Genomic DNA, 25,974 nt, shown 5'->3' on the forward strand with positions numbered 1-25,974 from the left:
CCCACAGAAGAAAAAAATATTATATGATAAAAATATATTGATATGGACTATAATGTCACTGTAAGTGAGAAAAATGAATGTCGAATCAAGTGTATATTTAAATAATAAATAATGGAACCTGTTTAGGGCACATTACTGATATGTGTATGCCTAATAAGGATATATATGAAAAAGGAAAATACCTCATTAATTGATAGTGTAATGATAAATATTGATCAATAATGATAATTCATGAGGTATTTTCCTTATTAAACTTGTATCACCTTATGTGTATATGTATGTATATATGTGTATGTATGTTTGTGTATATGTGTGTATATATGCATGTTCATGTATATGTGTATGTGTGCACACGTATACCTCTATGCATATGTATATGTATTTTCTGTTTTATTTTTTGTTTTGTTTATATAATCTTTGTCCTGTTCCCCACTCTCTTTTCTTGTCCCCACTTTCCATTTTGAGGACTCATACCTATTATGATTATTTATTTATATTGTAATATTAACTGACATTGCTATTTTTATAAAATTACTTTTTAGATTATATTTATTACTTACTGACAACTTTTGTGTCTTCTCAAACATTCAAACCTTCTATTTATTGATTATTAATTTTTGCAAAAAATTATTTTTGGAAAATGTCTTGCTGCTATCAATGTCAATTTAGCTTGTAATTAGCTCAGATACTGATTCAATCTTATGGCCATACTCTATATTATGGTAGCATATGTGCTATGTATATATATTCTCTTATGAATAATATCAGCTATATATATATATATATATATATATATATACTCTTTATTAACTTAATACTGGATTTATATATCTAATTAATTTATAAGGTTTTAATATGCCAGTCATCAAAGACTCTAGGTATATAGAGATCGCTGATTGACTAAGAATACTGCCAATCTTAAGGGTGACTGATTTGATTGGCTGTAATACTGAACATAACCTGGACAGTGTGAAGGGAGATCAGGTGACTTGTTGTGAACAAGCCCATCAGCGAAACATGCGTCAACAACCTAATTACACCCCTCCCACCATCGGCCCGGTCAGCTGACCGGTGAACATGCTTCCAGCTACACACGGAGTGTAAGCTGACTTCTCACCCAGTGCTGACTTCCAGCCACACGCTGAACCAACAGCGCTACACAGGAACTGCGGGGATGCTGTTCTGGCTTCCAGCCATATGCTGTCTGTAAGCCGTTTTTTTGTACCTAGCACTGACCTCCAGCTATACGCTGTTATATTGTGTTACACAGGCTTGATAAGAGAGGCAGTGTTTAATTATCAGTGTACTGGGATGAGATTTTTGTTTCAGCACAGCTGACGTGGGAAACTATTATCCGGCAGAGTCTGGACACATAGCAGGATATATACAGGCTACACTGCTTTCTACTTCCTTTCTTTTCAGGTGGTGGTATTGACTGGTCTGGGTGAATTTAACCCCTGCAATACCTCTTGGCACCAGAGATTATCTAACTCCCATTTCAAAAAGACCTTTAACAAACCACCACTATACTTTATATTTTTATAGACACAAGCTTCCCCACTCTCTCATCACCGGTTCAATGCATAGGAATTGGAATAACAGGTGACAGCAGAAGTGGGGAACACTTCATGTGTCTTACTTAAATATCCTTTTTTGACATATATCTAAAAATATTGTGACCTTATATACCTGCTATTATACCAATAATTAGGAGATCATTTTGTGATGTGTTATATGGTATAATTGATTGAATTATTTAATTATTTTTTCTGTTGAACCATTCCATATTTAATCACAAGATATTATTATTATTTTTGTATCTCCTTTTGGTGAATACTAAATACCATTCACTAATGGGCTCCTTATTGTGACTCAATTAATGTGATACTTACCGCAACTAAGAATATATGCTATTTTGAAGCAATAAAGAAGAGAATATTAGCACTGCTTATTAATTGATACTACACATTCTGTGCATGATCGTTAGAGAATGTGTAATGATAGCACAAATGTCCTTTTTCAGGTTTGATAATAAGGAATTATGCAACATAATGATTATCCTGTGCGATTAAATCACCCGGTATCATTGCTATAGGGGATACATACCATTGAATTAGATGTTGCCAAGTTTACTCTTACCTTCAATAGAGAGATGCAATATTAATTTTGTTTGCTCTCTTAAAATTGTGAATAAGGTGACACTGCAATATAAACAATTCTTGCATTAACAGTATCCATTACTTTACGGGTAGCGTGCAATATTTCTTGATTATATGTTGATTATTTTCTACTTATATGAACTGGTGATATATTGAATACAACTGCTCCATATAATCTATATTAATTTATGCATATTTTTTATGAGTAAGGGATCAGTGCAATATATTGTGTATAAACAGTATTTACTACCTCACAGGCAATATGTAAATTGCTGACCACATGCTACTAGTATATGGGACAATAAGTACTGCGATTATTATCTCTGCTTATAAAAACTGGTGCTACACTGAGTATAAGGCATGATATTACAAACAGCTTTATTGTCCTTTCTTTTGTTTACAGGGAATTGTGCAATATAAGATTATCTAGTGCAATTGATGTGTTTTGCACTTCTGTTACAGGGGATAGGTGCAATTCATGGAAATTGCAATACAAGACTATTTATTGCAAGTGATTCGTTTAGTATTACTGTTATAGGGGATATATACTTTTGATTAGTGTTTTGTATTACTTATCTTCATCTCCAATAGAGCAGTGCAATATAAATATATTTTGCACAAACATCATTTGCTACTTTACGGGGAATGTGCAATATAAAGGATTCCCATTATAATTCATCCTAACTGTGATTTAGTGGATTGACTGTGGGAACCAGATACTGACATCCCATATACCATAATCCTATAGATCACTACAAATACTTTAAGTGTATGTACCATATTCTCATTACTTTTTTTGCACGGTACTAATTTATACATGATCTCATGTCATTTGAATATATAGCATTTTTCACCTTTTGTTACATGTCTGGAGTATTTGTCTTAAGTTAGATGTATTTATGTATATTGTACAAAGTGTTTTACATACTTTTTTGTATTAGTGTATTCTGCCTCATACCTTCCCATCCTTTTGTTGTGCCCTTGCCCTTCTTTTTTCTTTTCTTTTCATATCCCTATTTTATTGTTTCTTGTAGTTGTTCAATAAAAATTCATTATTGAAAAAAAAAAAAAAAGCCTATGAAATAAAAATAATGGGATATTGATTGCCTGTATAAGTATTTTAATGTTTAATTAAAAATCTCTCTTTAAAAATTTTAATTACCGAGCCCTTAGCAGAATCTATCCAGTCCACATCGGACTTTCACGGACCTATTATCACAGTATTACATAATAAAATCTGCTTATTTGCAGATGATGTGTTATTGACCCTTACTCACCCTATTCTTAGTTTGTCAAAACTACAAGTAGTGTTGGAGAGTTATTCGTATGTATCATACTATAAACTGAACACGTCCAAAACCGAAGCCCTCCCAATCAATGTCCACCCAAACATGCTTGCCTCTCTCAAAGCATCTTATTCATATGTTTGGAAAACAGGAAGCCTCAAATACCTCGGTATCCAAATTACCTCACAAATTTCTAACTTAATCCCAAGTAATTATATCCCTTTATTGAGCTCGTTGTCTCTATTAGTGAAAGATTGGATGATGCAGGAGGTTTCGTGGCTGGGACGTATTGCTGCACTGAAAATGATGCTTCTTCCTAAACATTTCTACCTCTTTAGAACAATTCCAATACTGGTTCCCAAATATATATTAGATAAATTTCATGCTCTGTTTATTACATATGTTTAGAAGGGAAAGAGACCTAGAGTAGCTAGGAACATCTTATCTATGCCAAAACGGGAAGGGGGATTTGCATTCCCAAACCTACAAACATACCAATTGGCATGTTTGCTGAGTCAAGTAGGAGAATGGTTTGTATTAGACAAACCAAAAACATGGGTTACTCTGGAGAGAGATGTGGTCACCCCGTTACCTCTGGTAGATTTCCTATGGTTGCCTCAATTCAGTAACCTTCAAAATATCAGATGCCTGACAGCTACCACATCCTTTAGAAAGGCATGGCTCGAGGTAGCTTCCAGATTGGATGTCTTTATCCTTCCTACTACTAATCTATCTCTTAAGGAAATTGTGTCCCTGATCCCAAACTTACATTTTGATAACTGGATAGCTAATGAGGTGATCTCATTGGGCAATGTAACGTCAGACGGCGTTCTGAGCTCTTTTGCTCAGGTATGTGAGAAGTTCTCTATTCCAGGAAGGGATTTCTTTAAATTTCTTCAATTACATTATTGGTTGTATAATTCAACACAGTCTCCTCACCATGTCAGTAAGATCCCAAAATATTTGCAAGATAGGGTGATGACAGTTACTTCCAAAAGTAGCATAACCTGGTGGTACTCCCTTATAATAGATTCCAAAAAACCCTCTAAATTCGCCTCTTTGGTAAAATGGGAATCAGATCTGTCCTGTTCTTTGACAGAAGAAGACTGGCAGTCAGTCTTCCGCAATTGCTTTACACTTTCAAAATGTGTATCCCACGTAGAACAATTTTATAAACTTCTGCATAGATGGTATCTAACCCCAGAGAAACTTCATAAGATCTGTCCCTCAGTCTCCAATCTGTGTTGGCGACACTGTGGCCTGATAGGCACCCTTCCACACATATTCTGGTCGTGCCCCTTGATACGCCCATTATGGTCACAAGTATTTAATCGCATAAAACAAGTTTTGAAGATCTCTATAGCCCCTGATCCTTTAATAGCAATCTTTCACATATATCAAGGACCCATTTCCAATAATGACCGTTATGTCATGGGACACATACTTATTACCACTAAATTATTAATCGCCTGACAGTGGAAATTAAAAATTATTCCTAATATACAAGCTATCGAAAATAAATTTCAGGCCCATTGTGAATTTGAAACAGCAGATGTCCAATACTCGTCATCAGTTTCTAACCCTTTGATCCTCTGGCTCGCTTGGTCCGATTATCAAAAACGTGCCCTTGATAACTAAAATGGTTGAATAAAACAAACACAATGCAATTCTCTTCTCAAAGCTTTATTTGTTATAAGCTTTCAAAAGATTTTATAGTAATGTTGCCCATTGCATCAGACAATATGAGGATACTATATAAGAAAGAAACATGACTAAATGAATGCATGATTTCATTATTTGTGCTATATTTCCTATTTTTGAATAAAGTGTCTATTTTGACTGTATGTACCTTTTTATGGTTTTTTTTATGTTGTTTATGTGATGTCATTTTATATTATTTTCCCCCCATATCTCTGTATTTTATTTCTTATATGTTTCTATTATGTATATTTTTTGTGTCGGAAATCAATAAAAATTTAATATTGAAAAAAAAATAAAAAATGTAATTACAATTAGGTATAATTTTGCCCACCAGGGGAGCATTTCTATAGTTCTATATATATGTGCTGATTTCTTATTACACATAGGGTAATTTAGGGTATTTAATTAGCACGTGATTACATGTTTTACCGCAAAAAAACCCTATTCAATTAGCTGCAATAATTTATCGGTGATAATTTTACTGCATATTTCACTTCACCGACTCTGAGAGCATGTGCAAAGTTGGGAAAAATCCCTATTTTAAGATATAACTGTTGGGATTTGGTTCAGAACCACTGGGACAGATGACTAATTAGGCTGTTTGAAGTTATTGATTATTTTTAAATGGGCAGAAATGACATTTAATTTTTTGGGTGTAAAAGTGCAAAGTGATGCAATTTTGGGTTCAAGGTATGGCACAGGTATATAGGGGTGCTTTATGATTGAAACAAGTGTTTTTAGTCTAACAGGTGGGAGTAGTCGGTCTTTTTCCACGTTTAGTAAAATCTCCTAAAATGGCCCAAATATATAATTACACCCATTTATATCTACCCCAAATTTAATGAGAGCACTTATTTTGCTGAAAAAAATAGCTTTTATAATTTTTTTTCCATTTAAAAAAAAAATGCATATAACAGCCATTTTACTCAATTTAAGTGCCCCAAATCTATTTAATATACCTCTAATACACTTCCAGGGGCAGATTGGGCCCTGGGACACCCCTCCAAGGGCCACTGGACCGGCTGCCACGATCAGAGCTCAGCTCCCATCGGGCAGCGTTAAAGAGCAACTCCCTAAAGGAAAAGAAAATGGCCTACGGGGGAGCTGCTGCACATGCCCAGCCAGCAGCTCCTCCCATAAGACTTTGTGGAGCCATCAGTACGTGAGCTACACAGGTCCACAGCCCTCCTCCAGCTCCTTCTGCAGTGCATTCTTCTTCAACAACAACAAGCAGACTGCACAGCAGCCAAGAATAGGAGCCAGCGGCCTGCCGAGCATGGTAGGTGAGTCTAGTCTAAATCTGACAGCATAGAAAACTCTATTGCTTAACCCTTTTAATGCTAATCTACATCATGGTTTGACCTACAATTAAATGCCCATTAGTCCTATATTACCTGGCATCATCTGCCACTTTTGTGAGCCAGACAGCACCCAGCCCTGTATTTCACCATAGTGGTGGTACAAATAAAACAAATGTTAATAAATGGTTTCCTGGAAGAAGTGCAAACGCATCTGTTTCATTATGGTGGACTTTTACATTTTGCCCTGTCTATGAAAGTTATGATCGCACAGGTGTTGTAGCGGCTTTGTTGTCCACAGCAGGGGGGCTCCCATTTGACACATTTTTTTACACCCTTGGGTGATATATGAGGGCAGAAAAAAGAAAAAAAGTGTTGTCTTGGAACAGAAGGTTCAATGTAAGTAATTAATTGACATGTCCAGCGAAATATGTTAAAAATACTTATACAGTATAAAGATATGGGCCGGGATGCACTAACACTTACCAACAGTCACCGCAATTGTACAGATCACATATGCACTAACATAAACGATCAGGAGCACAAAGGATAGCTCTTCTGATAAGAGCTGTCCTTTGCGATCCCTGCCGCCTTGTGGACTTCCGGGTTTATCACCCGGGAGTCTATCTGCACATGCGCAGAGTGACGTGGCGGCCGCGGGGCATGCTGGGAAGGATCCGATCGGAGCCCGCCAGCCAGCTGATTGATTCATACGGACAATGCGGTAAACAGGGGTTTTACCGCATTTTCCGTTTAGTGCATCCCGGCCAAAGAGTGCTCAGAGTGAGAAAACTTATTGTGAAAATAAAATAAAATTAAATTAATTGTCCTACTGTGTGTCCTCGTCTCATTTGTGTTATATTATTCATTCATATGTAATCTATATTCTTTATTGACCCTTTATAGGTTAAATAATTTCTCCTTTTGTGCTGTTAGATAGGGAATGGATTGAGTAGGGCTAGCAGATGAATGTTATTTATCATAAAATTCTTGCTGTAGATTCATTAGTTGTCACCTTATTATAATAATTATATTAAGATTAGTGAATACAAATATTAACCTGATATATGAGGGCCCTTACATAATTTTGCTATCAGACCCTCAAATACAGCACACAATAATAATTTTTAAATGTATATATCTATTAACTTGAATGCATTAGGATTATCTACTTAAAGGTATTAAGGCATACCCTTGAAAATGTGCTAAGTAAATACTTTATAGTACTTCTTCGGTGGGGGTGACTCGGCCGCACTAAGTAGATAACCCTGATGTAATTTATGTAATGTATGTGCAGCCGCTGCGCCGTCAGGGACTACTATGTACTCGGTGGGGAAAATGGTGGTACACCTCATGGTTAGAGTTATCTCACATTGCTAATGTTCCCTCATGCAATGCTTGTAACTGAGTTGTGTTCTCTCTCTGGGATGTACATACTGACAGGGTCCACCAAGTGATGACTCTGGAAACTCCGCTTGACTCTCTCAAAGGGGAAGATGTGTCAAGCTTTCTAAAGAGTGGAGACATTGCCCGTAGCAATCTACCTATCATTTTATAGAATGTACTTGGTAAATGCTAGCTAGAAGTTGATTGGTTGCTATGGAAAACTTCATTTTTCCAGGTCTGCACTCTTTAGGAGGCTTGATACATGTTCTTAATCAGACACAGATGTAGCGTAGTATGGTCGTGTTATAGGAGTGGCAAGAGAGTTTCACTGAAAGTGGTTGCACACAGAGATGCCCAATCACTCACATTGGAGGCCATAATAAGATGAAATGCAACTTGCATAGGGCTGGTGCAAGTTTTGATGGTGCAACCGATGGTGGCGTCTTATGGTGCACAAAGTGGTATTGCAGCGTCTGTAGATGCTAAAAGTAAGCAACTCAATCCTTGCACATTCGGACGCATGGCTATACATCCTGCAAGAGGTAAGAAGTAGCCGCGACTGTGGAATCAGGCCCTATAAGGAGGGAAAATCCCATCCTCTCATCAGACCCCACCCCCATTAGGACTGCTTCCAGATTTCCATCCCAATCCGCCCCTGTACACTTCTACACTGTTATCCTTTGTTAGTTTGGCATTTTTGGGGTACAGGTTGATTTCACCATTTTCACCTACATTTTTCACAGCAAGAATTTTTGCGCAAATCCTATTTTTGTGATTTTGGAATTGAATAGGTGCGAAAATGGGAGCACGCATACCCACGAAAGTACCCCTCGTGATAGGAGGGCTGACAGAGGAAATTATATTGCACAGAGGAACATAACAGATGTCTTCGTTCTTCTGTAGAGGCCAGTGAAATGATCGCACAGGGCCATAGGGGTGCATGAACTAAACGTCAAAATCACATTCCTCCTCTTTTGAAAGTACTAACCCAAAAAACCAATGATTATCGTAAACACATGCTATGTATGAATTTCTACAGGTTTGTGACGTATAGACTGGTGTTGGATTGTTCTGATCTGAAAAATGGAAAATGGAACTGAAGTTTTTATCTGAACTGAGTCACTTTGTTCCTATGGAAACTTCAGATATAGGGGTGAGTGATGAAATCCTCTTGTACCATGTACTGTTTTTGCCTTGGAAAATCGGTTTTGCAGCTTCTTGCGTGTTTCTGAAAGTGTTTCTTTCGATATTAGCCTGAACTTTATATTTGCGACTATTGACTTGCAGAATTGTAAGACTTTTTCAGCTGAGTCAATCAGATCACCTGTTATTCTCTGTAGGCTCTCTCTGGCAACCAGATGCTTGTTCCACCCAGGGCCATAACTAGGGTGGTGCAACATGTGCCATGGCAGAGGGCACCGCAGGGCAGGGGGCATTGTTCGGGTCTGTCAATTTTCTGTTTATAATTATTCTCACTTGTAGCTTCCTTTTCTTTTATCCCTTCATCTCCTGGCTGCTCCTAATTCCTACCTGGTCGACTCCCTTCCATCGGGCCACATCCCCAAGCACCTTCAATCACATCCTCTTTTATTTAGCACACACATTTCAAAACACTTTAATACCCGGGACTCGAGTACCCTTGCTGGTGAGTTCATCAGCCGGCCAAGATACTTACACGGATCTCCACGCCGCTGATATTTGCTACATATGCACTACAAGCATATGCGCTCTTTCTATAACTTCAGACTACACTGATCTACACTGCCGGCTCCAGGCTTGTGCACGGCTGTTCTGATGGACAAATCCTGCTGCAGGTGCAGCTTCACCAGCGCTCTCCTACATCTACAGCTAGTGAGTTATACTGCACAATTATTGTGTATCATCACTGCAGCCACTGTATTCACACTGTATTTGGCACTGACACCTGGATAAAAGTGGTGCAACAGGATCGGTACCCCTTCATCATTGTACGGGACAAATCAGATTTGTCATGCCTCTTCCCCATGAGGCCACACCCCTTTCTCAGGTGCACACCTTATGTGCCTATTTGAAAAAAAGTCTAGTTACGGCTCTGGTTCCACCAATGCCATCACAAGGAGATTTACCGTGGCTGGTTGCAAAAAATGCCCATGATTCTTTCAAAGTGAAGTCTCGATCATGGCAGCACAAGTTGAGAAAGTTTTTGCAATTCTTATACTGCCCATCACACTCATCACTAAAATAACACCACATTTTGACAGCAGGAATGTTTTCCTTGATGTACTGAATAATTACTTTCTGTGTTTCATACACATAATGCTACATCATGCTCCAAATCATTAGACAAGACACAGAAACTTGTGATGAACAGGTCATCAGACTGGGGAACATGAGCACAGATTACAGCTGGGAGCAGAGTACAACTATTGTTCGTCCAATGATACCCTTGAACTTCATCCTGAATCACGTAAGTATAGTTTTCACTAAAGTCCAGGAGACCAATAGCTGCAGGGGCGGATTGGGCCACCGGGAAGCCGGGCCGGTTCCTGCTGGGCCAGCCACATTGTTTCCTTTAGGGGCTGCCATCCTTCATTCACCGCTACAGCTGGCCGGCTGCCGTGATTGGAGCACAGCTCCGGTCGGGCAGCTCACTGATGTAAACAAACAAAATGGCCGACGGGGGAGCTGCTGCACATGCCCAGCAGCAGCTCCTCCCATAAGCCTTTGCGGAGCCCGTCAGTTAGCACAGACGGCCTCGCCCAGAGCTTGTCTGCGTCCTGCTCCCTCTCCGGCACCTGGCCGGCACACAGAGGACACGGAGATGACCTGCGATTCTGCTAAGACCAGCCAATTGCGTGAGTTAGCCTATATATATAGTATGGGCCAGTCCCTTTGGTGGCTGGTGGCCGCCCAGGCAGCCGTTCAGTGACTCATCCCCTCCCCTGGGTTTTCCACTCCCCGTCCAGCTGTGTGTGTATAATATATATATATATATATATATACACACACAAAGTATATATACACACACTGTATATATATATATATATACACAATGTGTGTATATACTAAGTGTGTATATATATATATATATATATATACTGTGTGTAAATATATATATATATATATATATACTAGGGGTGAGCGGGTTCGGATTTCTGAAATCCGAACCCCCCCGAGCCCCCCCGATCCGAGTCCGATCCGAATCAGGCTCGACTTTTCCCGCCTGACTCGGATCTGAAATCGAGGCAAAACGTCATCATCCCGCCTTCCGAGTCTCGCGGGTTTTGGATCCTATATAAGGTACCCACGTCGGCGCCATTTTCTCACTCGGCTGTGGACAGTGAAGAGGGAGGGTGGGAGTTAGGGCTGTGTAGTGTAGTGTAGTGTAGTGCTGCTGTTGTCCACTACTTCAAAGTCCATAGGGGCTGGCTGTGTTGTGCTGTGCTGCTGTTGTTAATAGGGGCTGTGTCCACTACTTCAAAGTCCATAGGGGCTGGCTGGACTGTGTTGTGCAGTCAGTTCTCCATAGGGGCTGTGTCCACTCCAAAGTCCTGTGCAGTGTCCCAGTCCTAAAGAGGTGCTGTAGTGTTGTCCAGGGGGTGCTCTGTCCATCAGGGGTGCTCCCCCCAAGTGCTAAAAAAATAATATATTTTCTGTGTTTGTGAATTGTGTGCGCAGTAGCCGCACGTGCATCAACAAAGTAGTGCCAAGCGTGCGCCTGTGTCATAAGTAAAGGGCCGGCTGGCTTGACCGTTAAGGGTGCTGTAACCCCCGAAAGTACACTCCAGTCCAAACCAAAAAAAAATTTATTTTCTGTGTTTGTGAATTGTGTGCGCAGTAGCCGCACGTGCATCAACAAAGTAGTGCCAAGCGTGCGCCTGTGTCATAAGTAAAGGGCCGGCTGGCTTGACTGTTAAGGGTGCTGTAACCCCCGAAAGTACACTCCAGTCCAAACCAAAAAAAAAATTATTTTCTGTGTTTGTGAATTGTGTGCGCAGTAGCCGCACGTGCATCAACAAAGTAGTGCCAAGCGTGCGCCTGTGTCATAAGTAAAGGGCCGGCTGGCTTGACCGTTAAGGGTGCTGTAACCCCCGAAAGTACACTCCAGTCCAAACCAAAAAAAAAATTATTTTCTGTGTTTGTGAATTGTGTGCGCAGTAGCCGCACGTGCATCAACAAAGTAGTGCCAAGCGTGCGCCTGTGTCATAAGTAAAGGGCCAGCTGGCTTGACCGTTAAGGGTGCTGTAACCCCCGAAAGTACACTCCAGTCCAAACCAAAAAAAAAATTATTTTCTGTGTTTGTGAATTGTGTGCGCAGTAGCCGCACGTGCATCAACAAAGTAGTGCCAAGCGTGCGCCTGTGTCATAAGTAAAGGGCCGGCTGGCTTGACCGTTAAGGGTGCTGTAACCCCCGAAAGTACACTCCAGTCCAAACCAAAAAAAAAATTATTTTCTGTGTTTGTGAATTGTGTGCGCAGTAGCCGCACGTGCATCAACAAAGTAGTGCCAAGCGTGCGCCTGTGTCATAAGTAAAGGGCCGGCTGGCTTGACCGTTAAGGGTGCTGTAACCCCCGAAAGTACACTCCAGTCCAAACCAAAAAAAAAATTATTTTCTGTGTTTGTGAATTGTGTGCGCAGTAGCCGCACGTGCATCAACAAAGTAGTGCCAAGTGTGCGCCTGTGTCATAAGTAAAGGGCCGGCTGGCTTGACCGTTAAGGGTGCTGTAACCCCCGAAAGTACACTCCAGTCCAAACCAAAAAAAAAATTATTTTCTGTGTTTGTGAATTGTGTGCGCAGTAGCCGCACGTGCATCAACAAAGTAGTGCCAAGCGTGCGCCTGTGTCATAAGTAAAGGGCCGGCTGGCTTGACCGTTAAGGGTGCTGTAACCCCCGAAAGTACACTCCAGTCCAAACCAAAAAAAAAATTATTTTCTGTGTTTGTGAATTGTGTGCGCAGTAGCCGCACGTGCATCAACAAAGTAGTGCCAAGCGTGCGCCTGTGTCATAAGTAAAGGGCCGGCTGGCTTGACCGTTAAGGGTGCTGTAACCCCCGAAAGTACACTCCAGTCCAAACCAAAAAAAAAATTATTTTCTGTGTTTGTGAATTGTGTGCGCAGTAGCCGCACGTGCATCAACAAAGTAGTGCCAAGCGTGCGCCTGTGTCATAAGTAAAGGGCCGGCTGGCTTGACCGTTAAGGGTGCTGTAACCCCCGAAAGTACACTCCAGTCCAAACCAAAAAAAAAAATTATTTTCTGTGTTTGTGAATTGTGTGCACTGTGGCTGCACGTGCATCAACAAAGGAGCAGCGCCGAGCGTGCGCCTGTGTCCCATAAGTAAAGAGCCGGCTGGCTCATTTCTTAAAGGGTGGTGTAACCCACAAAGTGCACTACTCTCCAGCAAAAATAAAATAATATTTTCTGTGTTTGTGTGCGCTTTAGCCGCACGTATATATATCAATATAACATAAATGGAGGACCAAACTTTCTCCGATAAAAATAAAATAGGGAAAGATCAAGAACCACTTCCTCCTAGTGCTGTTGCTGCTGCTGGGAGTTGTTCATCATCCCAGAGAGGAAGTAGGAACATCACTACTTTTACTAAACAATTGACCCTCCAACAGTCCCTAGCGATGAGGATGAAGTACGACAGCAGTCATCCTGAAGCAAAACGTATAACTGAGGCCTTGACTGCTATGTTGGTGTTAGACGTGCGTCCGGTATCCGACATTAGTGCAGTGGGATTTAGACAATTGATGGAGGTAGTGTGTCCTCGGTTCCAAATCCCGTCTAGATTCCACCTGCATCCTCAAAGCAGCAGCGACAAGCGTGCGTCTGTCTGTTAAAGGGTGGTGACACCCTCAAAGTGTGCTACACAAACAATTAAAATATTGTTCTTTTTTTTTCTGTCTTTGTGAATTGTGTGGGCTGTAGCCGCACCTGCATCCTTAAAGCAGCAGCGACAAGCGTGCGTCTGTCTGTTAAAGGGTGGTGACACCCTCAAAGTGTGCTACACAAACAATTAAAATATTGTTCTTTTTTTTTCTGTCTTTGTGAATTGTGTGGGCTGTAGCCGCACCTGCATCCTTAAAGCAGCAGCACAAGCGTGCATCTGTCTGTTAAAGGGTGGTGACACCCTCAAAGTGTGCTACACAAACAATTAAAATATTGTTCTTTTTTTTTTGGTCTTTGTGAAATGTGTGGGCTGTAGCCGCACCTGCATCCTTAAAGCAGCAGCGACAAGCGTGCGTCTGTCTGTTAAAGGGTGGTGACACCCTCAAAGTGTGCTACACAAACAATTAAAATATTGTTCTTTTTTTTTCTGTCTTTGTGAATTGTGTGGGCTGTAGCCGCACCTGCATCCTTAAAGCAGCAGCGACAAGCGTGCGTCTGTCTGTTAAAGGGTGGTGACACCCTCAAAGTGTGCTACACAAACAATTAAAATATTGTTCTTTTTTTTTTGGTCTTTGTGAAATGTGTGGGCTGTAGCCGCACCTGCATCCTTAAAGCAGCAGCGACAAGCGTGCGTCTGTCTGTTAAAGGGTGGTGTAACTCTCAAAGTGCTCCAAAAAATAAAAAACTATTTTTTTAATGTGTTTGTGACTTGTGTGCGATGTAGCCGCACCTGCATCCTTAAAGCAGCAGCGACAAGCGTGCGTCTGTCTGTTAAAGGGTGGTGACACCCTCAAAGTGTGCTACACAAACAATAAAAATATTCTTCTTTTTTCTGTCTATGTGAATTGTGTGGGCTGTAGCCGCACCTGCATCCTTAAAGCAGCAGCGACAAGCGTGCGTCTGTCTGTTAAAGGGTGGTGACACCCTCAAAGTGTTCTACACAAACAATTAAAATATTGTTCTTTTTTTTTCGGTCTTTGTGAAATGTGTGGGCTGTAGCCGCACCTGCATCCTTAAAGCAGCAGTGACAAGCGTGCGTCTGTCTGTTAAAGGGTGGTGTAACTCTCAAAATGTTCCAAAAAATAAAAAACTATTTTTTAATGTGTTTGTGACTTGTGTTCGATGTAGCCACACTTGCATCCTCAAAGCAGCAGCGACAAGCGTGCGTCTGTCTGTTAAAGGGTGGTGACACCCTCAAAGTGTGCTACACAAACAATTAAAATATTGTTCTTTTTTTTTCTGTCTATGTGAATTGTGTGGGCTGTAGCCGCACCTGCATCCTTAAAGCAGCAGCGACAAGCGTGCGTCTGTCTGTTAAAGGGTGGTGACACCTCAAAGTGTTCTACACAAACAATTAAAATATTGTTCTTTTTTTTTTGGTCTTTGTGATATGTGTGGGCTGTAGCCGCACCTGCATCCTTAAAGCAGCAGCAACAAGCGTGCGTCTGTCTGTTAAAGGGTGGTGACACCTCAAAGTGTTCTACACAAACAATTAAAATATTCTTCTTCTTTTTTCTGTCTTTGTGAATTGTGTGGGCTGTAGCCGCACTTGCATCCTCAAAGCAGCAGCGACAAGCGTGCGTCTGTCTGTTAAAGGGTGGTGTAACCCTCAAAGTGTGCTCCACAAACAATAAAAATATTCTTTTTTTTTTCTGTCTTTGTGAATTGTGTGGGCTGTAGCCGCACTTGAATCCTCAAAGCAGCAGCGACAAGCGTGCGTCTGTCTGTTAAAGGATTACATCGGTGACAGCATCCAAGTAGGCATGTCAGACAGTCCGTACCTGTACTGGCAGGAAAAAGAAGCAATTTGGAGGTCCCTGTACAAACTGGCTCTATTTTACCTGAGTTGCCCCCCCTCCAGTGTGTACTCCGAAAGAGTGTTTAGTGCAGCCGGGAACCTTGTCAGCGAAAGGCGTAGGAGGTTGCTTCCACAAAATGTGGAGAAGATGATGTTCATAAAATGAATTATCAACTCTTCCAGGGAGACCAGCCTCCAGAACGTACAGAGGGACCTGTGGTTCCAGCAGGGACGAATTAATACTCTGTGAGGATGAGGATGTACACACTGAAGAGGGTGAGGAATCGGTGGATGAGGAGGATGAGGATGACATCTTGCCTCCGTAGAGCCAGTTTGTGCAGGGACAGATAAATTGCCAGCTTGTTTTGTGGGGGCCCAAACGAACCAATCATTTCAGCCACAGTTGTGTGGCAGACCCTGGCGCTGAAATGATTGGTTTGTTAAAGTGTGCATGTCCTGTTTATACAACATAAGGGTGGGTGGGAGGGCCCAAGGACAATTCCATCTTGCACCTCTTTTTTTTCTTTGCATTATGTACAGTTTGGGGCCTAGTTTTTTAATGCCATCCTGTCTGCCACTGCAGTTTCACGCCTAGATGGGTCACGTGTTTGTGCCGCCCACTTGTGTCGCTTAGCATAGTCATCCAGCTACCTCGGTGCAACCTTTTGGACATAAAAACACTATTGTGAGGTGTGAGGTATTCAGAATAGACTGGAAATGAGTGGAAATTAAGGTTATTGAGGTTAATAATAGCATAGGAGCAGAAAAACCTACAAATTCTGTGATTTTAGCTGTTTTTATGCTTTTTTTCAAAAAAATACAGATCCAAAACACAAAACCCAGAACCCAAAACACGCAAGGGTGGTTTTGGCAAAACCAATCCAGATCCAAAACACGAAGAAAGATCCAGATCCAAAACCAAAACACAAAACACGAAAAGTGGCCGGTGCACACCCCTAATATATACACAGTATATACACACACACAGCATATATACACAGTGTGTACATATACACACACTGTGGATCGAGAGATATGTGTATGTATGTGTGTATGTTCAAGGTCCGGCACTTCAAATCTCAATGAAGCCTTGGCCGGTGTAAGGTGCGGCACTCGGCGCAATTACAGGTATAGACAAACGGATATGATCAACGCTTAAGTGTTAGCAACACTATCATCAGCATTCTGACTATAGTGTTACTAACACTGAAATGTCGATCATATCCGTTTGTCTATGCCTGTTATTGCACCGAGTGCCGCACCTTACTACTGCCTATAATATATATAGAGAGAGAGAAACAACGATGATCCAGCACTGACTGAATTACTGAAGTATGAATGCTTCAGTGCCCTCCTTACAGGGAGCAGCGTCCCCACCATATACTCAAATACAGATCTGGATTTGCATCCTGAAGAAGGGACGTGTAGCCCCAAAACGTAGATGTTCTTGCAATAAATGATTCCTATTTCTCTACCTTGATTTGAAGGTCTTCTGAGTGCCGCCTCTGTGATCTGTGTGTATATATATATATATATATATATATTAGGGGTGTGCACCGGCCACTTTTCGTGTTTTGTGTTTTGGTTTTGGATCTGGATCTTTCTTCGTGTTTTGGATCTGGATTGGTTTTGCCAAAACCACCCTTCCGTGTTTTGGGTTCTGGGTTTTGTGTTTTGGATCTGTATTTTTTTAAAAAAAAGCATAAAAACAGCTAAAATCACAGAATTTGTTGGTTTCTCTGCTCCTATGCTATTATTAACCTCAATAACCTTAATTTCCACTCATTTCCAGTCTATTCTGAACACCTCACACCTCACAATAGTGTTTTCATGTCCAAAAGGTTGCACCGAGGTAGCTGGATGACTATGCTAAGCGACACGAGTGGGCGGCACAAACACGTGACCCATCTAGGAGTGACACTGCAGTGGCAGACAGGATGGCAGTTAGAAAAACTAGGCCCCAAACTGTACATAATGCAAAGAAAAAAAAGAAGTGCAAGATGGAATTGTCCTTGGGCCCTCCCACCCACCCTTATGTTGTATAAACAGGACATGCACACTTTAACAAATCAATCATTTCAGCGCCAGGGTCTGCCACACAACTGTGGCTGAAATGATTGGTTCGTTTGGGCCCCCACAAAACAAGCTGGCAATTAATGTGTCCCTGCACAAACTGGCTCTACGGAGGCAAGATGTCATCCTCATCCTCCTCATCCACCGATTCCTCACCCTCTTCAGTGTGTACATCCTCATCCTCACAGAGTATTAATTCGTCCCTGCTGGAACCACAGGTCCCTCTGTACGTTCTGGAGGCTGGTCTCCCTGGAAGAGTTGATAAATCATTTTATGAACATCATCTTCTCCACATTTTGTGGAAGCAACCTCCTACGCCTTTCGCTGACAAGGTTCCCGGCTGCACTAAACACTCTTTCGGAGTACACACTGGAGGGGGGGCAACTCAGGTAAAATAGAGCCAGTTTGTACAGGGACCTCCAAATTGCTTCTTTTTCCTGCCAGTACAGGTACGGACTGTCTGACATGCCTACTTGGATGCTGTCACCGATGTAATCCTTTAACAGACAGACGCACGCTTGTCGCTGCTGCTTTGAGGATTCAAGTGCGGCTACAGCCCACACAATTCACAAAGACAGAAAAAAAAAAAGAATATTTTTATTGTTTGTGGAGCACACTTTGAGGGTTACACCACCCTTTAACAGACAGACGCACGCTTGTCGCTGCTGCTTTGAGGATGCAAGTGCGGCTACAGCCCACACAAGTCACAAAGACAGAAAAAAGAAGAAGAATATTTTAATTGTTTGTGTAGAACACTTTGAGGTGTCACCACCCTTTAACAGACAGACGCACGCTTGTCGCTGCTGCTTTAAGGATGCAGGTGCGGCTACAGCCCACACATTTCACAAAGACCGAAAAAAAAAAGAACAATATTTTAATTGTTTGTGTAGAACACTTTGAGGTGTCATCACCCTTTAACAGACAGACGCATGCTTGTCGCTGCTGCTTTAAGGATGCAGGTGCGGCTACAGCCCACACAATTCACATAGACAGAAAAAAAAAGAACAATATTTTAATTGTTTCTGTAGCACACTTTGAGGGTGTCACCACCCTTTAACAGACAGACGCACGCTTGTCGCTGCTGCTTTGAGGATGCAAGTGTGGCTACATCGCACACAAGTCACAAACACATTAAAAAAATAGTTTTTTATTTTTTGGAACACTTTGAGAGTTACACCACCCTTTAACAGACAGACGCACGCTTGTCGCTGCTGCTTTAAGGATGCAGGTGCGGCTACAGCCCACACATTTCACAAAGACCGAAAAAAAAAGAACAATATTTTAATTGTTTGTGTAGAACACTTTGAGGGTGTCACCACCCTTTAACAGACAGACGCACGCTTGTCGCTGCTGCTTTAAGGATGCAGGTGCGGCTACAGCCCACACATTTCACAAAGACCAAAAAAAAAAGAACAATATTTTAATTGTTTGTGTAGCACACTTTGAGGGTGTCACCACCCTTTAACAGACAGACGCACGCTTGTCGCTGCTGCTTTAAGGATGCAGGTGCGGCTACAGCCCACACAATTCACAAAGACAGAAAAAAGAACAATATTTTAATTGTTTGTGTAGCACACTTTGAGGGTGTCACCACCCTTTAACAGACAGACGCACGCTTGTCGCTGCTGCTTTAAGGATGCAGGTGCGGCTACAGCCCACACAATTCACAAAGACAGAAAAAAGAACAATATTTTAATTGTTTGTGTAGCACACTTTGAGGGTGTCACCACCCTTTAACAGACAGACGCACGCTTGTCGCTGCTGCTTTAAGGATGCAGGTGTGGCTACAGCCCACACATTTCACAAAGACCAAAAAAAAAAGAACAATATTTTAATTGTTTGTGTAGCACACTTTGAGGGTGTCACCACCCTTTAACAGACAGACGCACGCTTGTCGCTGCTGCTTTGAGGATGCAAGTGTGGCTACATCGCACACAAGTCACAAACACATTAAAAAAATAGTTTTTTATTTTTTGGAACACTTTGAGAGTTACACCACCCTTTAACAGATAGACGCACGCTTGTCGCTGCTGCTTTAAGGATGCAGGTGCGGCTACAGCCCACACATTTCACAAAGACCGAAAAAAAAAGAACAATATTTTAATTGTTTGTGTAGAACACTTTGAGGGTGTCACCACCCTTTAACAGACAGATGCACGCTTGTCGCTGCTGCTTTAAGGATGCAGGTGCGGCTACAGCCCACACATTTCACAAAGACCAAAAAAAAAAGAACAATATTTTAATTGTTTGTGTAGCACACTTTGAGGGTGTCACCACCCTTTAACAGACAGACGCACGCTTGTCGCTGCTGCTTTAAGGATGCAGGTGCGGCTACAGCCCACACAATTCACAAAGACAGAAAAAAGAACAATATTTTAATTGTTTGTGTAGCACACTTTGAGGGTGTCACCACCCTTTAACAGACAGACGCACGCTTGTCGCTGCTGCTTTAAGGATGCAGGTGCGGCTACAGCCCACACAATTCACAAAGACAGAAAAAAGAACAATATTTTAATTGTTTGTGTAGCACACTTTGAGGGTGTCACCACCCTTTAACAGACAGACGCACGCTTGTCGCTGCTGCTTTAAGGATGCAGGTGCGGCTACAGCCCACACAATTCACAAAGACAGAAAAAAAAGAACAATATTTTAATTGTTTGTGTAGCACACTTTGAGGGTGTCACCACCCTTTAACAGACAGACGCACGCTTGTCGCTGCTGCTTTGAGGATGCAGGTGGAATCTAGACGGGATTTGGAACCGAGGACACACTACCTCCATCAATTGTCTAAATCCCACTGCACTAATGTCGGATACCGGACGCACGTCTAACACCAACATAGCAGTCAAGGCCTCAGTTATACGTTTTGCTTCAGGATGACTGCTGTCGTACTTCATCCTCATCGCTAGGGACTGTTGGAGGGTCAATTGTTTAGTAAAAGTAGTGATGTTCCTACTTCCTCTCTGGGATGATGAACAACTCCCAGCAGCAGCAACAGCACTAGGAGGAAGTGGTTCTTGATCTTTCCCTATTTTATTTTTATCGGAGAAAGTTTGGTCCTCCATTTATGTTATATTGATATATATACGTGCGGCTAAAGCGCACACAAACACAGAAAATATTATTTTATTTTTGCTGGAGAGTAGTGCACTTTGTGGGTTACACCACCCTTTAAGAAATGAGCCAGCCGGCTCTTTACTTATGGGACACAGGCGCACGCTTGGCGCTGCTCCTTTGTTGATGCACGTGCAGCCACAGTGCACACAATTCACAAACACAGAAAATAATTTTTTTTTTGGTTTGGACTGGAGTGTACTTTCGGGGGTTACAGCACCCTTAACGGTCAAGCCAGCCGGCCCTTTACTTATGACACAGGCGCACGCTTGGCACTACTTTGTTGATGCACGTGCGGCTACTGCGCACACAATTCACAAACACAGAAAATAATTTTTTTTTAGGTTTGGACTGGAGTGTACTTTCGGGGGTTACAGCACCCTTAACGGTCAAGCCAGCCGGCCCTTTACTTATGACACAGGCGCACGCTTGGCACTACTTTGTTGATGCACGTGCGGCTACTGCGCACACAATTCACAAACACAGAAAATAATTTTTTTTTGGTTTGGACTGGAGTGTACTTTCGGGGGTTACAGCACCCTTTAACGGTCAAGCCAGCCGGCCCTTTACTTATGACACAGGCGCACGCTTGGCACTACTTTGTTGATGCACGTGCGGCTACTGCGCACACAATTCACAAACACAGAAAATAATTTTTTTTTTGGTTTGGACTGGAGTGTACTTTCGGGGGTTACAGCACCCTTAATGGTCAAGCCAGCCGGCCCTTTACTTATGACACAGGCGCACGCTTGGCACTACTTTGTTGATGCACGTGCGGCTACTGCGCACACAATTCACAAACACAGAAAATAATTTTTTTTTTGGTTTGGACTGGAGTGTACTTTCGGGGGTTACAGCACCCTTAACGGTCAAGCCAGCCGGCCCTTTACTTATGACACAGGCGCACGCTTGGCACTACTTTGTTGATGCACATGCGGCTACTGCGCACACAATTCACAAACACAGAAAATAATTTTTTTTTTGGTTTGGACTGGAGTGTACTTTCGGGGGTTACAGCACCCTTAACGGTCAAGCCAGCCGGCCCTTTACTTATGACACAGGCGCACGCTTGGCACTACTTTGTTGATGCACGTGCGGCTACTGCGCACACAATTCACAAACACAGAAAATAATTTTTTTTTGGTTTGGACTGGAGTGTACTTTCGGGTGTTACAGCACCCTTTAACGGTCAAGCCAGCCGGCCCTTTACTTATGATTATGACACAGGCGCACGCTTGGCACTACTTTGTTGATGCACGTGCGGCTACTGCGCACACAATTCACAAACACAGAAAATATATTATTTTTTTAGCACTTGGGGGGAGCGCCCCTGATGGACAGAGCACCCCCTGGACAACACTACAGCTCTCCTTTAGGACTGGGACACTGCACAGGACTTTGGAGTGGACACAGCCCCTATGGAGAACTGACTGCACAACACAGTCCAGCCAGCCCCTATGGACTTTGAAGTAGTGGACACAGCCCCTATTAACAACAGCAGCACAGCACAACACAGCCAGCCCCTATGGACTTTGAAGTAGTGGACAACAGCAGCACTACACTACACTACACTACACAGCCCTAACTCCCACCCTCCCTCTTCACTGTCCACAGCCGAGTGAGAAAATGGCGCCGACGCGGGTACCTTATATAGGATCCAAAACCCGCGAGACTCAGAAGGCGGGATGATGACGTTTTGCCTCGATTTCAGATCCGAGTCAGGCGGGAAAAGTCGAGCCTGACTCGGATCGGACTCGGATCGGGGGGGCTCGGGGGGGTTCGGATTTTAGAAATCCGAACCCGCTCACCCCTAATATATATATATATAAATAAATAAATGATGCCCTTATATTGCGCTGTGATGTAATGAACTTGCTGCACCTCCAATGGAACCCCTGTTAGCGGGAACCCAACACAACAAAAATACAAACAATACTTAGAGGGCGCAATAATGGTTGAATGTTGTGGCTCAAAATTAGCAAAGTCCAATATTGTCCTTTCTGATAGAACTCTTCTTCTTTTAAGGAAACTTCAGCGCAGTTGGTGATACATTCCCCATGCTCCAAATAGGAATTTTCTACATAAGACCCACTCACCAAAAAAACACCCAAAAAATAGTCCAATGGCCTACTATTAGATGTAATAAATGATACATTTATTAAAACACTTAACTGTCAAACTGACATAAAATACTAATACATAAAATTGCTTACACAGTTAAATTCCATTGGCTATAACATTGGCTATAACAGCGTGATAGTTGTCCTGCTGTTTATCCCTTATAGGGTGAATTTCAAAGCAATATAAATGAGTAATGGGTCCCTTGCGCACTGGATAACTGACACTAGCTGTTGCGGGGTGTCCTGCGAGTAGAACAGAGGTGCCTGGTCCTCTTAGGTTTGCAAATAGAAGGGAGTGGTTACCGCGCTCAACCCCTGGATGGTGTATTTGATGCTTGTGTGTCTATAGATCAAACTGGTATGTGGGTTATAATGTCATTTATTAATACAATACGATATGGACTTTTATGTGTCAAAGAATAAAGTCACAATATTACACACAAATATACAAACATACAAGTGAATACATTCTGAATGGTACAGTTGCAGTAGGTCAGAATAAAGTATTAACACAAGAATATAAATGCCTGACCGGCAGTAGACGGCAGAGTGCGGCATCCCGCAGTGCTGTTATAGTTAGTTAGCATGCGTATAGAATAATGAAGTCGGTGGTTAGTGGTGAAAAACAAGGGATATGCATGATCCAATAAGGTGCACAGATCGGATATAGAAAAATATTGTTAAAAGGTTGAAGAAACGTGACCAGGAATAGTTACTGTAGATGATGGTAGTGGCTGTTAATGCACAATAATTTGGATAGCTTGGAGAGTGAGGTAGAAACAGAACAGGGGGGAGGACAGAGTGTGAATCAGTCTCGGCAGAAGTGGATCAAGTACCTTTGCAGATAGCCTCAGTTCCGGTATGCCTTATTCGGATGGGGCGCTGGATGGTTGTCAGCTGGGGTGGTATGCTGGCTTCCCTGCAGTGTGGGCTGCAAACGATGTGCCTGATGCGGCCGGATCGTTGGGCACACTGGGCTGCCTGGATGTCAGCTGGTTCAGTCTGGCCACGGCTTTCCTTCTGTGGGTTAGTCGCAGGGGGGACCGTTCCTTCCTCCTAGCTGGTGGTGCTGGGGACCGCTGGCCTGCGTTCTTCCTTTGCTTCCGGGTAGGCGTCCAGAAATCCCGGTCACGTGACGCTGGGAGCTGGGGCTGCTGGATGGTACTCCCTCTGGGGAAGGCCAACCCGACCGAAATGCGTTGGGACACACCCACAATCTCCGATCATACGAGCAGGATACGACTAGTACCATCCAGCAGCCCCAGCTCCCGGCGTCACGTGACCGGGATTTCCGGACGCTTACCCGGAAGCGAAGGAGGAACGCAGGCCAGTGGTCCCTAGCACCACCAGCTAGGAGGAAGGAACGGTCCCCCCTGCGACTAACCCACAGAAGGAAAGCCGTGGCCAGACTGAACCAGCCGACATCCAGGCAGCCCAGTGTGCCCAACGATCCGGCCGCATCAGGCACGTCGTTTGCAGCCCACACTGCAGGGAAGCCGGCATACCACCCCAGCTGACAACCATCCAGTGCCCCATCCGAATAAGGCATACCGGAACTGAGGCTATCTGCAAAGGTACTTGATCCACTTCTGCCGAGACTGATTCACACTCTGTCCTCCCCCCTGTTCAGTTTCTACCTCACTCTCCAAGCTATCCAAATTATTGTGCATTAACATCCACTACCATCATCTACAGTAACTATTCCTGGCCACGTTTCTTCAACCTTTTAACAATTTTTTTCTATATCCGATCTGTGCACCTTATTGGATCATGCATATCCCTTGTTTTTCACCACTAACCACCGACTTCATTATTCTATACGCATGCCAACTAACTAACAGCACTGTGGGACGCTGCACTCTGCCGTCTACTGCCGGTCAGGCATTTATATTCTTGTGTTAATACTTTATTCTGACCTACTGCAACTGTACCATTCAGAATGTATTCACTTGTATGTTTGTATACTTGTGTGTAATATTGTGACTTTCTTCTTTGACACATAAAAGTCCATATCGTATTTTATTAATAAATGACATTATAACCCACATACCAGTTTGATCTATAGACACACAAGCATCAAATACACCATCCAGGGGTTGAGCGCGGTAACCACTCCCTTGAATTTCAAAGCAGGTTTTTTTGACCCAATCCGCCCCTGAATAGCTGTGTCAAGTCCAAGGTTGGCCTTCATTTCTCTTAGAAACTTTGATTGTGCCTTAGCAATAAATGAATGAGGGACAAGTTTTTGTAATTTTTCGATCAAAGGGCCTGATTCAGACCCACTCGCGAGCGGCTGTCCGCTCGCAAGTGGGTCGATGGTGTGCACTGCGCATGTGCACGACGGAGGGAACTCCGTTGTGCGCATGCGCGAGACGCGATGAGCGAAGGACTTTCCTTCGCTCGTTGTGTCTGATCAAAGGTGGCGTGCTGTCGATGTTGATTGACAGCACGCCCCCTTTGGTGGGCGTGCCGGGGGCGTGCCTGCCAGACAGAGGCGTTCCCAAGGGAACGCCTACCGTCAGAAGCCGGCCCCACTGACATCACTAGTGATGTCAGTGGGAGTGATTTTGGCTCTGATAGAGCCAAAATCACTCCTGGCCTTGCGGTTGAGAAACTCAACCGCAGGCTTCTGCTCGCACTGGTGATGGTCGCGATGGTCAAGACCATCGCGACCATCATCCTGCACGCTCGTATAGGCTGTGGGTGGTGACCCACAGCTATACGAGCGTCCAGGAGGACGCTCCATATTTATGGAGGTGGGCCCTGATTCAGAGCGAGCGCTCTGGTCAGAGCGTCCGGCTCTGAATCAGGGCCAAAGTTTCTAAATATTCATCAAATGTTGCAATGCATCTCACTATCTCTGATCTGTAAGCTGTGTTGTTGCATGCAGTCTCTTATCTTTAGAACAGACTAAATAGGTAATTAGGTCCTGGTAGGTCTCTTCTATATGACTTTTCATGGGTATGCGCGCTCCTGTTTTTGCACCTAGGCCCTCATTCAGAGCCGCTCGTAAGCAGCCGTACGCTCGTAGCGGTCCGATGTTGTCAAACCACGCATGCGTCGGTGTAACAGTGCGCATGTGCGTACGGCTGTTTGCGATAATTTTTCCAGTCGTTCTTCGAATAGCGAACAGGAAGTGACATATCAAATGTGTTTGTGATCTTTAT

General features: G+C 42.9%; 1 long non-coding RNA gene across 2 annotated transcripts in view; it reads left to right on the top strand.

Moving 5' to 3' along the window:
• Positions 1 to 1,076: 1,076 nt before the first annotated feature.
• LOC148508612 (uncharacterized) overlaps positions 1,077 to 25,974 on the top strand; it is a 157,532-nt gene continuing 132,634 nt past the window's right edge. For both annotated transcript variants that reach the window (XR_015869555.1, XR_015869556.1), the window contains exon 1: positions 1,077 to 1,206. This is a non-coding gene — a long non-coding RNA (uncharacterized LOC148508612). The remainder of the gene's footprint in view (positions 1,207 to 25,974) is intronic.

This window comes from Taudactylus pleione, unplaced genomic scaffold, assembly GCF_031769625.1.
Source record: "Taudactylus pleione unplaced genomic scaffold, aTauple2 ptg000352l, whole genome shotgun sequence".
NCBI classification, from domain to species: Eukaryota; Metazoa; Chordata; class Amphibia; order Anura; family Myobatrachidae; genus Taudactylus; species Taudactylus pleione.